The 16,888-nt window shown below is 47.1% G+C and overlaps 1 protein-coding gene across 1 annotated transcript in view; it reads left to right on the forward strand.

The window, feature by feature from the left end:
* col6a4a (collagen, type VI, alpha 4a) overlaps window positions 1-16,888 on the forward strand; it is a 75,582-nt gene that overhangs the window by 7,325 nt on the left and 51,369 nt on the right. The window contains exon 3 of the mRNA XM_083918720.1: window positions 4,033-4,094. The gene's annotated coding sequence lies outside the window, so the exon portion shown is untranslated. The remainder of the gene's footprint in view (window positions 1-4,032; window positions 4,095-16,888) is intronic.

The following is a 16,888-nucleotide window of genomic DNA, read 5'->3' on the forward strand; positions in this document are numbered from 1 at the left end:
TGAGGCGCTCGAGCGGCCGTTTTTTGGCCCCGTGGGAGAACAGGGCCAAAAAACGCCCGCACCCCTGAGAGGAGCCGGGCTGCTGATGGGACGCAGCCCTCAGGGGGGTGAGACGTGTGGTCGAACAGACGCCACAACAACACGGGGAAGCACAGGAAATGATCTGTGCACCGGCATCTGTGCATGAGCATCTGTGCACGGGCATCTGTGCACGGGCATCTGTGCACGAGCTTCTGTGCACGAGCATCTGTGCACGGGCATCTGTGCACGAGCATCTGTGCACGAGCATCTGTGCACCAGCATCTGTGCACGGGCATCCGTGCACGGGCATCTGTGCACGAGCATCTGTGCACGGGCATCTGTGCACGAGCATCTGTGCACGGTCATCTGTGCACGGGCATCTGTGCACGGGCATCTGTGCACGAGCTTCTGTGCACGAGCATCTGTGCACGGGCATCTGTGCACGAGCATCTGTGCACGAGCATCTGTGCACGGGCTTGTTAAAATGACACACACACTTCCTTAAGCTCAGAATCTTTAAGGTGGATTGTTTTCTTCCATGTTATTTGTCCATAAGTTGACGTTGTGAATCTCACGTCCACCTTAAATCAAACTATTCTGTGTTTCTCGCGTCTAGAATAGATGAAAAATTACATTCGAGACTTTTGTCTTGGACATTTGCGACTTTGTTCTTGGACATTTGCGACTTTGTTCTTGGACATTTGCGACTTTGTTCTCGGACATTTGCGACTTTGTTCTTGGACATTTGCGACTTTGTTCTCGGACATTTGCGACTTTTAATCCAATAAATCTGCGAATTTTTTCTTGTACACTTGCGACTTTGTTCTTGGACATTTGCGACTTTTTTCTTTGACATTTGCGACTTTTTTCTTCTACAATTGCGACTTTTTTCTCGTAGATTTGCGACTTTTAATCTAATAAATCTGCGACTTTGCTCGATATATTCTCCCCCTCCTCGGATCCATAAATGTAGTTCAGATTAAAAAGTGTAAATATCTAAAAACAAAGAAAACATGATGCATCAACGTGGTTTTAAAGGATTTTATTCCTGTTTGGACTTTTCTTTATAACTGACTCTTTGTGTTTGACGTTAGTGAACTTCCATACGTGAGTCAGCTCTGTTTAATGTATGTGAAGGATCTGCTGCAGCCTCCAGAGACCCCCCCCCCCCCCCGCACCTCGCCCCCCCCCCCCCCCCCTCATCTGTTCATCTGGTTCTGATTCAACCACAGCGCTCGTTACACAACACTCCTATAGGGACCCAAAATATGTCTAAGTGTGTGTGTGTGTGTGTGTGTGTGTGTGTGTGTGTGTGTGTGTGTGTGTGTGTGTGTGTGTGTGTGTGTGTGTGTGTTTGTGTGTGTGTGTGTGTGTGTGTGTGTGTGTAAGATTTATACTTCCACTTATAAATGCCTAACGTCCTGGTTTAGTGGTGATCACAAAAAGATGCTGAATGACTGAAAACAGATGCAAAACGACCATTTAGGGACAAAAAAGACGACAAAACCACAGAAAAGATGCAAAACGACTTTAAAACCTACTAAAAGTGAACTCTTTGAATGTCTTGTTCTTACGTAGACAGAGTAGGGGGCCCGTACAGGTCCCAGGGGCCCGTCGGCTCTGAATACGTCCGTGTCTTTTGGTACTTTTACTCCAGCGACAGAGTTTTTTCTGCGGCGGCGTTGGTTTGGGAGGTGGAGGGAGAGTCAGAGACGAACACATGAGTGTTTGGAAGAAGACGTTTTATTAAAAAGAGCCGTGAAGTCTGGACACGTCGCTGCGTTCAGGGACATCTTATCGTCTCCATCTCTCTGAGCCTGCAGCTCTTAAAGGGCGCTCGGGTCAGAGGTGGACAGATGTGCGCTGCCAGCTGCAGGCCGTGCATACCATCGTACCGCAGCACACACACACACACACACACACACACACGGATTAACTGTGATCAGGTTCTTAAGTCCTCCTCCGTGACTGTTTACCTTCTGCTGCGGCTCTGTGTTTATCATGGATCAGCTGCAGGTCGCCACAGTGACACGGACCTGGGAGAGAAGCCTTTTTTGGTCAGTGTAGATTCCTAAATGTGCCGGCGTTAGAGAGGGAGAGGCGGAGGCAGGGGACCAATCAGACGATCAGATTAGATCTTCAGGATGCCGGCCACGCCCCTCAGATTCCCCCTCAGCCGACCGCGTTCCTCGCCCGGCTCCTCAAAGACTCACACGCCAGGTCCGTTCAGTGGGTTCTCATCAGATTCTTAATCAGTTTCTTATGGATTTGACTATTTTATTCTCATACATCTGTGACTTTCCTCTTGTACATTTACAAAAATCACAAAACCAGCACAAAAAGATGCAAAATGACTAAAAATAGATGCAAAACCAGCACAAAAAGATGCAAAATGACTAAAAATAGATGCAAAACCACAAAAAAAGATGCAAAATGACAAAAAACAGATGCAAACCACCACAAAAAGATGCAAAATGACTAAAAATAGATGCAAAACCACCACAAAAAGATGCAAAATGACTAAAAATAGATGCAAAACACCACAAAAAGATGCAAAATGACTAAAAATAGATGCAAAACCACCACAAAAAGATGCAAAATGACTAAAAATAGATGCAAAACCACCACAAAAAGATGCAAAATGACTAAAAATAGATGAAAACCACCAAGTTTAAATAAGTAAATGAGTAATTATCTAGTATGAATCTTTGGTGAATTGAGGAAAATCTAAAAACACAAACCGACGCAGTGAAGCAAAGGAACGGTTTCATGTTTGCAGCTCGAGTTTAATTGAATGTGTTCGTGCTCTCAGAGCAGCTGAGCAGGTGAGTTTAGAGTGAACCGAGCCAATGTTGAGTCTGTTAGTGTTAATGTAAACACACACACACACACACACACACACACACACACACACACACACACACACACACACACACTGATAACTGATGGGTTATTTCCTGTTTATCTCTCAGGGTGGAGCTGGTCTCTGTTTACACTCTGTCTGCTGGTGCTGACGGATCAGAACCAGCAGACTTTGGTATGAACACACGTGTGAAACGTAACCGTTATTTTACATTATTATTATAATATTTTACAGAAAGAATAAAAATGCTCCAGAATCCCACCTTCAGGGCGCCCTCCCACTGTGCCTCCGTCCCGTGCCCCGTGCTTTAGGGTCCTTGTCCCCCCTCCAGGCCCGTTTGTACTCACACTACCTGGGCCTCGGAGAATGCTTCTTGCTGCCTATACGTCATCACGCCGTAACACGTCACACGCATTGATGACGTCATGGCGATGCGTGGCTTTGTTTCCAGATCTTTCCGTAGACCTCGGAGTTTTTGTGCGTCTTGTCGACTGTTTTTGAATCTTTTCATCGACCAAATCTGCAGTAAACACTCCACCTCCGCATCACACCAACGTGAACCTTTCACCGCCATTGTTTGAAATGTCCGCGCATGGTCCCTCCTTCTTTTTTCTACGTCCCAACAGGCGCACAGGAAATGACCTCAGAACCGCCGTAGGCCTCGTGCTCGTACACGTGTGCACGCTCGTGCTCGTACACGTGCACACGCTCGTGCTCGTACACGTGCAGACGTGCTTTACTAAAGCCCACCTCTCCCAAACGGGCCGTGGACGGCAAGCGTGCCGCTCCTAGACGTGGTACGGTTGCACTCACACTGGTCAAAGGAACCAGACTTTAGCCGTGACACGTGCTGGGGCACGGGACGGAGGCACAGTGGGAGGGCGTCCTGAGACCCCAGACTCTGAGGAACAGCGGACACAAGTCCCTGCTGTTATTTTGGATCGTTTGTGGCCGGAGAGTCACAGTAATATCTGGAGGTCAGAGTTCAACGACAGGACAACATCTTGTCAAACTTTTGGGCGTTATTTAACCTGCTCCTGACGAGCTAACAGGACACGTTGCTGTTGTTGCTGTTGTTGTTGTTGTTGTTGTTGTTGTTGTTGTTGTTGTTGTTGTTGCGTTCCTAACGTCTCTGTCGTCTCCCTCAGGATCCACAGCCTCCTGTCCTCCTGCTGAAGTGCCTTTGAGCCCGACGCTGAGCCTATTCCAGGTATCACATCATCACCGACACTCACCTGACAGTTGTTTGGTTTCTCTTTCCTCCTCCGTCACTAAAACAGACTTTTACGGGATCACACACACACATGTAACTCATTTAACTCTGGGGTTGAGTAATTAAGCGTCGCTGCGGCGTCTTCACGTTACTTTCCTCTTTGTTTTGTGCTTTTCATCTTTAATCTGAGAGGCGCGACCCTCCTCCTGTCGTGCTCTCTGTGTCTGTACGTGCAGCTGATGTTGCTGGTCACTCAGTTTAGTCTCGTTTGTCTTAAGTCGTCACTGCAAGTAATTACAAAATCAACTCTTCCTGTTTTCTTGATCTGCTGAGGAAACTCATAATAAGGACTTTGATGATTTAAAATAGATGCAAAACCAGCACAAAAAGATGCAAAATGATTAAAAACAGATGCAAAACCACCACAAAAAGATGCAAAATGACTAAAAATAGATGCAAAACCAGCACAAAAAGATGCAAAATGACTAAAAATAGATGCAAAACCAGCACAAAAAGATGCAAAATGACTAAAAATAGATGCAAAACCACCACAAAAAGATACAAAATGACTAAAAATAGATGCAAAACCAGCACAAAAAGATGCAAAATGATTAAAAACAGATGCAAAACCACCACAAAAAGATGCAAAACGACTAAAAATAGATGCAAAACCAGCACAAAAAGATGCAAAATGACTAAAAATAGATGCAAAACCACCACAAAAAGATCCAAAATGACTAAAAATAGATGCAAAACCACCACAAAAAGATGCAAAATGACTAAAAATAGATGCAAAACCACCACAAAAAGATGCAAAATGACTAAAAATAGATGCAAAACCAGCACAAAAAGATGCAAAATGACTAAAAATAGATGCAAAACCAGCACAAAAAGATGCAAAATGACTAAAAACACATGCAAAACCATCACAAAAAGATGCAAAATGACTAAAAATAGATGCAAAACCATCACAAAAAGAGGCAAAATGACTAAAAATAGATGCAAAACCAGCACAAAAAGATGCAAAATGACTAAAAATAGATGCAAAACCAGCACAAAAAGATGCAAAATGACTAAAAATAGATGCAAAACCAGCACAAAAAGATGCAAAATGACTAAAAATAGATGCAAAACCAGCACAAAAAGATGCAAAATGACTAAAAACAGATGCAAAACCACCAAGTTAAAATATTTAAATGAGTTATTATCTACGACGCAGTAAAGCAAAGTAAATAAACTGTGATGACATCTTTGACATGTATTCAAATAGTTGTGGATTAATTGAACAGTAGTAACACACTGATTCATGTTTGCAGCTCTAGGTAAATGAATTTAGTGTGTCCGTACGTGCAGCTGATGTTGCTGGTCACTCAGTTTAGTCTCGTTTGTCTCAAGTCGTCACTGCACGTAATTACAAAATCAACTCTCTGCAGGATGTTCCTGTTTTCTTGATCGGCTGAGGAAACTCATAATGAGGAATTTCCTGCAGATACCGAGCTGCCTCACGTTAAAACTGGGCCTCTGTAGCCGCCGCTTTCCCATCACAGTACTCAAGGCTTCTACATTAGAGATCAAGACTTGGTTTTGAGTTCACCTGTTTCTCTCTCTACTCAGGACTTGTGTCTAAAAATCCTCACGTCGCGTGTGAGAACGCCACTGCAGGTCGCCGGCTTTATAAGTCAGTTCAGAACAAAGATTCACAACAAGTTGAAACTTGCAGCTTCTTGCAACGACTCTCTGTACTTCTGTTCTAACTTCGGACTTTTCATGCTTGTGTTTCGGAGCTGGACGTAATTTGCAGCATCAAAAAACATAAACGAGGACAGAGACAGGGAGATTCTTGCTGCAGCTGTATTTCTAGTTTTATTTCTCTGCTTCACTTTGTCCTCGATTACGGCGCTCCTTCTCTTCATTTACTCTCTAGCTGAATCTCTCTCTCTCTGTCTCTCGTTGAACCTCCGTCCGAAGCCATTTTGAGTGTCAGTGACTTGAGCAGCTGAGTGTGAGTCGAGTCGAGACGGGTCAGTTCACACCGCTGCGACGTTTTCCTGCAACGACCTGAAACGGTTTCATCTCGTTGTGAATCTTTGGTCTGAACTGAACCTGAAAGAACTTCAATCCTGAACCAGTGGATATTTACTGTAAACAGCATCTGCAACTTTAAAAAACCAGCACAAAAAGATGCAAAATGACTAAAAATAGTGCAAAACCACCACAAAAAGATGCAAAATGACTAAAAATAGATGCAAAACCACCACAAAAAGATGCAAAATGACTAAAAATAGTGCAAAACCACCACAAAAAGATGCAAAATGACTAAAAATAGATGCAAAACCAGCACAAAAAGATGCAAAATGACTAAAAATAGATGCAAAACCACCACAAAAAGATGCAAAATGACTAAAAATAGTGCAAAACCACCACAAAAAGATGCAAAATGACTAAAAATAGATGCAAAACCACCACAAAAAGATGCAAAACATCTAAAAATAGATGCAAAACCACCACAAAAAGATGCAAAAGACTAAAAATAGATGACATTCAAAGCTGTGATAATATTCTGAATATAACACTTAAACTGACTTTCCTGTGTCGACCATCGTCTACTGTAGGAAACACACCGATTATGAAGAAGCGTCTCAGACAAACACAAAAAAATCCCCACTGTCCCTTTAAAAGTTTCCCCTTTGACACTTTTGCATTTTTGCGTTTAATGGGATCAAACATCACCAAATAAGTCCGTCAGTCGAACTCAAGAGGGAACAAAATAAGCGATAAAAGCGCGTCACTGTCCTCGATGATCAGCGGCTTCACAGAGGTTCAAAGTGTCTGAATCCAGACTAAACAAACCAAACAGAGCTCCACACGGAGAGTCCCGTCTTATCACAGTTAAGGATCAGGATATAACGTTGGTGCGTCGCCTCAGTGCAGCTCCAGACCGGCTGTGATCACACACACGGTGCGAACAGCAGTTTTTAAAACCAGTTCATTCGTTCATCAGCGCGTCGTCATCAGGAGCAGCTCGTAAAGCTCTCAGACGCAGTTAGCGTTGCTACGTTAAGATTCAAGAAGCTTTATTTATTCATCCCGAGGGAAATGATCGTGCAACAGTTTCAACACAAAGATGAAAGGATCAGAGAAACAATAAGCATAAAAACATCAATCAAATCAAAATAAAGCTAACGTAAAATAAATCAAACAGTAACTAAATGTGACAGAGTGCAACAGACATCGTGGTTAAACGCAGGTTTATACAACAACACGCAGCGTGAAGTTTAGCAGCAGATTAAATAAAATAAGAACAAAGTAAAGAAGTGAGAACAGTGTTAAAGTGCAGCAGCATTTCCTACTGAAGTCAGTTACAGTGAAGCACAGTAAGTGCAGCAGCAGTAAGTGACAGTGTGGCAGCATTTTACTGAGATACGTTACAGTAAACCAGTGAAATGTAGCAGCAGTAAGTTACAGTAGCACTAAATAAGGTGATGTAGTGATGATATAAAGTGACAGTGTAAAGTGCAGCAGCAGTAAGTGACAGTACAACTGAATAAAGTGTTGCAGTGATGATATAAAGTGACATTTGCTCAGGACTCAGTGTCTCCACTGTTCCCCACCTGACGGGGGGAGATGAGTTATAGAGTTTGACGGCCGGCAGAGGAAACGAGGGGGCGTCTCCCTCTGACGCCGCGGTGCAACGAGTCCAAAAGTAACATAAATACGTTAAAACAGTGCTGGAGTAATAGAAAACTAAGGAAATTAAACATGTAAAGGACATAAAAGACCAAATATAAGTCATCAGCTTATCTGCCTGGGGTTAATATTGTTCTTTCGCACTCATGTACGTAGATTGGCTTCATTATTGAATCATATTTTACAGAATATCAGAGGTTTTATGGTTATTTTTGTGAGAGCGGAGCGACCTGTGGGTCTGACTTTGGTGTGACTGTTGTCAGATTCCTGATTCAGTGTTACAAATAAAACTTTAAAGTCCAAACTGACGACCAAAACAACCTCATTATTGATATAAAGAAAACAAAAGAACAATATCCAGTTTTCTAAAGTGTGTGAGCCGCTGAGACCCGGTGTCCTGAACCCTGCGAATATGGGTCTTTACAACCTTTAGTGTGTGTACAGAGAAGCTGTTGATGTGTGTGTGTGTGTGTGTGTGTGTGTGTGTGTGTGTGTGTGTGTGTGTGTGTGCTGCAGTTGCTACGACTGTGCAGCTCTTCCAAAGTTAAATCATCTTCTCCGTGGAAGCCAAATAAAAACAGAGCGAGGCTGCGCACACGTCTGGAGCCCGGCGCTGAAAGAACAGACGCTGGATGCTGGAGGGTTCCCGTGTGTTCTGGCAGCCATGTTGGCAGCCATGTTGGCAGCCATGATGGCAGCCATGTTGGGAGCCATGTTGGCAGCCATGTTGGCAGCCATGTTGGGAGCCATGTTGGCAGCCATGTTGGCAGCCATGTTGGCAGCCATGTTGGCAGTCCTCCCTGAACAGTTGTGAGCACATGTTCATGTCTTTAAACTAATCACTTCAGTTCTTAATTGTGCATCTGGTTCTGATTCTGCACTCAATTGTTCGCTTTCTATCACCGCCTGACTGCTAACGTGCACGCCAGCTAGCATTAGCATAGCATCTTTATGTAGTATTTATCGAAATGAGACTTTGAAGCAAATAAAGGAGTTAGAAGAAGTTTCTACAGAGACTTGAACAGCGGGTTCTCGCCGTTTCACACCCAAACGCTCCGAGCTCTTCATCTGTAAACCCGTCCTCGAAGACGCTAGGCGCTCAGAGCGAGAGCGCGAAAGTAAACGTACGAAATGACGCAGGGAGGGGTGGAGGGGTTGACTTTCACCCAGGAGACCGCTGTCCATGTCAGTGCAGTAGTTTACAAACACGCTTGTTTGAACCCCACCAGCACAGGGACCGTGAACGTGACAAGATGGAGAACAGGTTCACCTGCAGTTACATGTGAGCGCCACAGGGGCCGCTAGAAACAACCGCGCTACGATCTGATGGATTATGACTTTAAGTAAAATCATCCCAGGGTCTTATTAGCATTTACGTTCATAAAATAATCCATGGAAACAGTTTTTCTTTCCTGTAACAACTATTACCGTAGAAATCCGTCAGAGACGCTAACAGCCGGACGTGGCTAACAGGGATTAGCTCGGGGCAGCGCGGTGAAGGCCAGGACTGAACCTGCCTGTGTGAAGGAAAGACGTTTGTGCTTTAAATTAAGAGTTCCTCTCACTCGAGCATCATCCGATCCTTGACTGGAGCACAGAAACAACAGTTTACTTTCACTCTGTTTGGTTCCTTTCCCTCTGTAAACTCTTTTTTCCTGTGCTCGCTCGTTTAGCTCAGATGCTAATCGTTGAGATAGACTAAGCGTTGGAGATGAGCGCCATAAACAGTCGTTTCCTGCAGATGAACGCTGATAAATGATCATTTCACCGTCCGTCCGCTCACGTCTCTCCGTCCCCTCACGTCTCTCCGTCCTCTCACGTCTCTCCGTCCGCTCACGTCTCTGCGTCCGCTCACGTCTCTCCGTCCGCTCACGTCTCTGCGTCCGCTCACGTCTCTCCGACCTCTCACGTCTCTCCGTCCTCTCACGTCTCTCCGTCCTCTCACGTCTCTGCGTCCGCTCACGTCTCTGCGTCCTCTCACGTCTCTGCGTCCGCTCACGTCTCTGCGTCCGCTCACGTCTCTCCGTCCTCTCACGTCTCTCCGTCCTCTCACGTCTCTGCGTCCGCTCACGTCTCTCCGTCCGCTCACGTCCCTGCGTCCGCTCACGTCTCTGCGTCCGCTCACGTCTCTCCGTCCGCTCACGTCTCTCCGTCCGCTCACGTCCCTCCGTCCGCTCACGTCTCTCCGTCCGCTCACGTCTCTCCGTCCGCTCACGTCTCTCCGTCCTCTCACGTCTCTCCGTCCTCTCACGTCTCTCCGTCCGCTCACGTCCCTGCGTCCGCTCACGTCTCTGCGTCCTCTCACGTCTCTCCGTCCTCTCACGTCTCTGCGTCCGCTCACGTCTCTCCGTCCTCTCACGTCTCTGCGTCCGCTCACGTCTCTCCGTCCTCTCACGTCTCTGCGTCCGCTCACGTCTCTCCGTCCGCTCACGTCTCTCCATCCTCTCACGTCTCTCCGTCCTCTCACGTCTCTGCGTCCGCTCACGTCTCTCCGTCCTCTCACGTCTCTGCGTCCGCTCACGTCTCTCCGTCCTCTCACGTCTCTCCGTCCGCTCACGTCTCTCCGTCCGCTCACGTCTCTCCGTCCTCTCACGTCTCTGCGTCCGCTCACGTCTCTGCGTCCGCTCACGTCTCTGCGTCCACTCACGTCTCTCCGTCCGCTCACGTCTCTCCTTCAGCTCACGTCTCTGCGTCCCCTCACGTCTCTCCGTCTGCTCACGTCTCTCCGTCCGCTCACGTCTCTGCGTCCGCTCACGTCTCTCCGTCCTCTCACGTCTCTGCGTCCGCTCACGTCTCTCCTTTTCTCAGACACTTTGGATCCAGTTCCAACTTTATTGTTCATTTCCTTGGATTCGTGTCGGACGTGCAGAGGAAACGAGTGCGTCTCCCTCTGAGGCCGCGGTGCAACGAGTACAAAAGTAACATAAATACGTTAAAACAGTGCTGGAGTAATAGAAAACTAAGGAAATTAAACATGTAAAGGACATAAAAGAGTGAATATAACTCATCAGTTTATCTGCCTGGGGTTAATATTGTTCTTTTGCACTCATGTACTTGGATTGGCTTCATTATTGAATCATATTTTACAGAATATCGAGGTTTTATGGTTATTTTTGTGAGAGCGGAGCGACCTGTGGGTCTGACTCCGGCTGGACTGTTGTCAGATTCCTGCGTGTGTGTGTGTGTGTGTGTGTGTGTGTGCCGTGGGTCTGTTTCCCATCAGCGCCGGTCCAAACACGGCGTCTATACGTTGAGCAAAGTGACTCCTCCGTTTGGATTACGCGGAGCACAAACATCTGCTTTTCTAAACACCCCAGCAGATCTGGGGGCAGTGCGGTGAAGGTAGAGCTGCGGCGGGGCCCGGGTGTCCGCGGTGTTTGACAGCACGCAGCTGAGGATTTGATCCTCCAAACATTCAGAGCGAGCGTGACACGTGTTAGTGCTTTACAGCGGCGTATACGTTTACGCTGCACTGATTATCAGAGCTCCTGCACTCTGACTGACCTCCGTGTGGCTGCTCTCAGATCAGTTTCTCTTGTCCAAACACATTTTCATTCACATACCTGGAGGTCGGAGGTCAACGGATCTCTTTGAAATGAGAAAAGGACAGTTTTCCCCTCGATGAGTGTGATTTAACGTCCACACGCCGAGTTCCCACGACAACACGCCGTCCAAACACGCCCGCCGTCGGTCTGGGGTCAGGATTCTTGGAGGAGTCGTGGTTTCCTCTCCACCACCGAGCCAAAGAGTCCCCAACAACAAGATCTGTGGTGTGTGTGTGTGTGTGTGTGTGCGTGCGTGCGTGCGTGCGTGTGTGTGTGTGTGTGTGTGTGTGTGTGCACTCTCCAAACTGGACCACACATGTTTGGTCCTCAGTATCACACACAGAGCGCCGTGACAACGCAGTCGGCAGCGTCTCCTCCGCGGGCCTCGCTGCCTCGCCTCAGCAGGGTCCGTCTGCCCCCCCCCCCATCTGCCCCCCCCCTCAATCAATCAATCAATCAATCAATCAATCCCCTTTATTTAACCAGGTAAAAAAACTCTTTTTAGACGGACACAAACACAAATACGATCACACACAACAACTAAAACACTGTGATTAGGAGACGACACGGTGCAGCAACAACATCTACTTGAGTTCAGAGTTCAGAGACGTGTCGACCTCAGCTCCTTGTGCACGTCGCTCCAGGTGGACGGGGCTTTTCTTCAGGTCTGACTCTCTGAACCTGCACCTGTGTGACGTCCTCAGAGCGTTTCAGTGATATTTAAATGTTGCTGCTGCACGTGCAGACTTTCAGTGTCACAGTCAGTTTCATCATCAGGGCTTTTTTTTTAAGATGATTCTTTTGGCAGTTTTCAAACCTTTTATTTTAAGACGAACGACACCAAAGTCTCTAAATGTAGTGAGAAAGTGGCGCCTGGATGTGCTTTGGGACGGGGAAGGGGCTCCCAGCAGCACCCTCTGCTCAGTGAGGACACTAACTGCAGAGTGAAGGGGCTCCCAGCAGCCCCCTCTGCTCAGTGACGACACTAACTGCAGAGTGAAGGGGCTCCCAGCAGCACCCTCTGCTCAGTGAGGACACTAACTGCAGAGTGAAGGGGCTCCCAGCAGCCCCCTCTGCTCAGTGAGGACACTAACTGCAGAGTGAAGGGGCTCCACAGCGTCTCCCCGTCTCTTCTTCTCCGTTGTTGGTGTGTTTCTGTGGCAGTTACAGCGCCACCTCCAGGCCTGGCATGGGTACTACAGCGTTTGGAGGCGCTGCACCTGGTTTCTGTGGACGCACACGTTTAGGATCCAGGACCAGGACCAGGACCAGGACCAGGACCAGTGGAAAAGGGAACTTTTTAAGAACCACGTAGAAGAAAAAGGTGGTTTCAATCGTGTGGACGAACCCTTAGAGTGCCAGACGCTTAATCGGAGCATTTTAAGACGACAAAAGAAAAGAGTGGAAATGACTGAGAGTTTGTTTGTGCACGTATGAGACGTGAAAAGAGTGAGATAACACAGCAAACACCAGTCCAATCTCACACACGCACACACACACACACACGCACACACACACACACACACACACACACACACACACACACACACACACACACACACATGGATGCAATCAGCGGAGCTCAGATGAGTCGATTCTGTAGAAAAGAGTCACAAACACACATCTCTGTCTGCTCGAACATGTGCGCACAAGCTGTGGAGTGGAGTGTGGAGCGATGCGCGCCTCACCAGGGTCAGGCCCTGATTGGAGCGCCTCAGAGCCGCAGAGCCTCAGAGCCTCGGGGTGGGTCTGGAGACGAACCCCGTGAGAGCCGCTGAGACTCTCGTCGGCCTGTTTGTTATTATCTTTTACTGTGTTTTTCCCGTTTGTGCCGATTCTTTGTTGTGATCTTTTTTACGGCGTTCGCTCCAAAGCTGTGAGTGAGAAGGACGAAGCATTCAGGGACGAGCCAGAGCGGTTCCAGCTGTGCAGGTGATCCGTGTGAAGCAGCCGTCTGAGACCCGGGACACGCCACAGGCCTGGGTTCCCCTCCGCTCTTCCTCTCTGCACAGAACAGCTCACGCACTCATGACCCGTACACGGTGCTCAGTGCTGCACCTCCGTGTGCATCAGGCGTCTGTTTCTGTTTCAAATATTTACCAGATTAAAAACAAGTGAACACAAGTCCACGACACGCGGGTCTCAGTGGGGTCAGGGGGGAGCTTCACCTCCACCTCCACCCGGGGGCTTTCCAACCGGACCCCACCCGTGGAGAAGTCTTTAAATGTTTTCGGTTCATTATAACGGCCGGACTCGAATATTTGACTAATCAGGTGTTTGTTGGGACGGATCAGAGCGAGCAGCCCTGGGCTAGATGATAAACGGTGTAGACCAGGAGATTCTGACCCGGCTCCTGCAGGTTTCAGGTTCCTCCTTGCTCCTGGAGGGCCCCTGATCCTGGAGGGCCCCTGCTCCTGCATGTTTTAGGTCCCTCTCTGCTCCTGGAGGGCCCCTGATCCTGGAGGGCCCCTGCTCCTGCATGTTTTAGGTCCCTCTCTGCTCCTGGAGGGCCCCTGTCCTGCATGTTTTAGGTTCCTCTCTGCTCCTGGAGGGCCCCTGTCCTGCAGGTTTCAGGTTCCTCTCTGCTCCAACACACCTGAGTCTGATGCTTGGCTCGTTTCAAGCAGCTGAAGCTCGTCAGGGGTTTAATCATCGTCAGAGAAGAACCTAAAACCTGCAGGACGGGGGCCCGGAGCAGGGGCGCTCCAGGAGCATGGAAGAACCTAAAACCTGCAGGAGCAGAGAGGACAGCCCTGGCGTAGACAGTCTGACTTTGCGCTGTGGTTGGACTCTGACTCCATCGTGGAACTATCAGCAGCTCTGACGTTTTGTAATTCATAATCCTGGTTTTGTCCGGGCACAGTGGGAGTGCGCCCTGAGCGTCCCCACGGCAGTGAGGATTTCAACGTGTCTGGACCGGAGCAAACGTTTGAAAACTGCTGCTTCAGGTGCAGAAACGACGGTTGTGACTGATTATGAGCTCGCTGCTGATTTAAGGACCTTAAATATGTGACGACGGCTTAATGACAGAGTGGACGCGTGACCTGCTGCCCCTTTAAAGGATCGAACCGCGGGTCGAGTCCCTCTGAAGCTCAGACTCAGTCTTTGGTTTCACGCAGACACTCAAAGAGCGTCCTGAGAGTCCTGGACCTGCTCCCCACAGACCAGGGTCCAGTCCCCTGGAGGTGAAACCTGGGTCCACTGACGGACTTCAAACCTTACTGAACAAAACATTTACATTAACATATATTTTAATATTCATATGGGGGGGGGGGGGGGGGTATCAGGACACTGTTAGGGACATTTAAAGCTGTTTTGCATCTATTTTTAGTCATTTTGCATCTTTTTGTGGTGGTTTTGCATCTATTTTTAGTCATTTTGCAGCTTTTTGTGGTGGTTTTGCATCTATTTTTAGTCATTTTGCATCTTTTTGTGGTGGTTTTGCATCTATTTTTAGTCATTTTGCATCTTTTTGTGGTGGTTTTGCATCTATTTTTAGTCATTTTGCATCTTTTTGTGGTGGTTTTGCATCTATTTTTAGTCATTTTGCACCTTTTTGTGGTTGTTTTGCATCTATTTTTAGTCATTTTGCATCTTTTTGTGGTGGTTTTGCATCTATTTTTAGTCATTTTGCACCTTTTTGTGCTGCTCTTGCATCTTTGTGTGGTCATTCTTTGTGTATGTGGACATTATGTGTCTATTTGCAGTCATTTACGTCTCTTTATGACCTGTGAATATGGTTCGTGGCTGCATCTGCGACAGAATGAGCAGCACAGGACTGAGTCTAACGGCCCCTACTCCTCCTCACTCCACGCTGCTCTGGAGAACGTCTCAGCTCTTCAGTCCGTCTCCCTCGAGGGCGAATTCTGGCCTTCAGCCGAGCCCCAGAGTCTCCATCACTCTGGGCTCGGCTCTGATCCGAGCTGTAAACAATGAGGCCGTCGGTTCTTTAACATCAAACTCTTCATCTGTGCGGCCGACCCGGAGCGAGCTGCTCAAACTCTGACTACATAAACACAGTTGGTTCGTGTAAATAGCTTTGGATGGGTGAAGGACGCAGAGACCCTCCTCTCCGTCCGCCTGTGATTACCTTCACATGCTTCACATTAGCTTGAACCCCATTTCCTCCTCCGCTCACGGGGGCCTCTGCCATTTGGCAGGTGATTAAACCCAGGCCTGAGACATGTTTGTGGGGGCGGGGGTGGCCGCGCTCGCATGTTCACACACGCACACGCACGCACAGATGGAGGCCCGCTCCGGCTTAACGCCCTCGCATCAGAGAAGGCGAACACATGAACACAAGTGCGGCTTAATGTCACTTTTACCGCGTCACGTTCTCGCTGCAGGAGAGGCAGAGTTTCATCTTCAGACTTAATCCCGTGCACCTGGGAAAAGAGTCCGTTTCTTTAAATCCTTTAGCGGTCGGTGCCACGCTGTGGAGTCTGACACTGGAAACTCTCTGTTCTGGCCCGTGGAGCCGTCTGCAGGATGAGTTCAGGAGAGTCAGAGTTTCCTGGCTCTGGGTCCGAGTACAGTAGAGGCGATGAGTCCGTGACACGTTAGGTGCCAGAAATCTATGGTTTCCTGTTTCTTCTGAGCACTTTGATAAACAGAAATGTCTTTTATGCTTGAGTTACCTGCAAAGCCACACTCTGGAGGGTCAAAGTGAGACTAAAGCCACGGTGAGGGTCCGGAGCAGACCGGAGTTAAACTGGGGCAACTATTTAAAGCATCCAAACCAAAAACCTCAATGACTCAGAGACAGGAGTCAAACATACTCACTCACTTACAGTCATCTTTAACAAGTTACTTTTAAAAGTAACACGAACATGAAGCGCCTCGAGAAAGGTGCGACCTTTTTAAATGAGTCTATGATTCTGTTTTTAGTCATTTTGCATCTTTTTGTGGTGGTTTTGCATCTATTTTTAGTCATTTTGCATCTTTTTTAGTCATTAAGCATCTTTTTGTGGTGATTTTGCGTCTATTTTTAGTCATTTTGCATCTTTTTGTGGTGGTTTTGCATCTATTTTTAGTCATTTTGCATCTTTTTGTGGTGGTTTTGCATCTATTTTTAGCCATTTTGCATCTTTTTGTGCTGGTTTTGCATCTATTTTTAGTCATTTTGCATCTTTTGTGGTGGTTTTGCATCTATTTTTAGTCATTTTGCATCTTTTTGAGGTGGTTTTGAAACTATTTTTAGTCATTTTGCATCTTTTTGTGGTGGTTTTGCATCTATTTTTAGCCATTTTGCATCTTTTGTGCTGGTTTTGCATCTATTTTTAGTCATTTTGCATCTTTTTGTGCTGGTTTTGCATCTATTTTTAGTCATTTTGCATCTTTTGTGGTGGTTTTGCATCTATTTTTAGTCATTTTGCATCTTTTTGAGGTGGTTTTGCATCTATTTTTAGTCATTTTGCATCTTTTTGTGGTGGTTTTGCATCTATTTTTAGTCATTTTGCATCTTTTTGAGGTGGTTTTGCATCTATTTTTAGTCATTTTGCATCTTTTTGTGGTGTATAAAGGATGTTTGTCAGCTGGTTGGCCCACAGATATTTGGAA

This window comes from Echiichthys vipera (assembly GCF_963691815.1).
Source record: "Echiichthys vipera genome assembly, chromosome: 8".
Classification (NCBI taxonomy): domain Eukaryota; kingdom Metazoa; phylum Chordata; class Actinopteri; order Perciformes; family Trachinidae; genus Echiichthys; species Echiichthys vipera.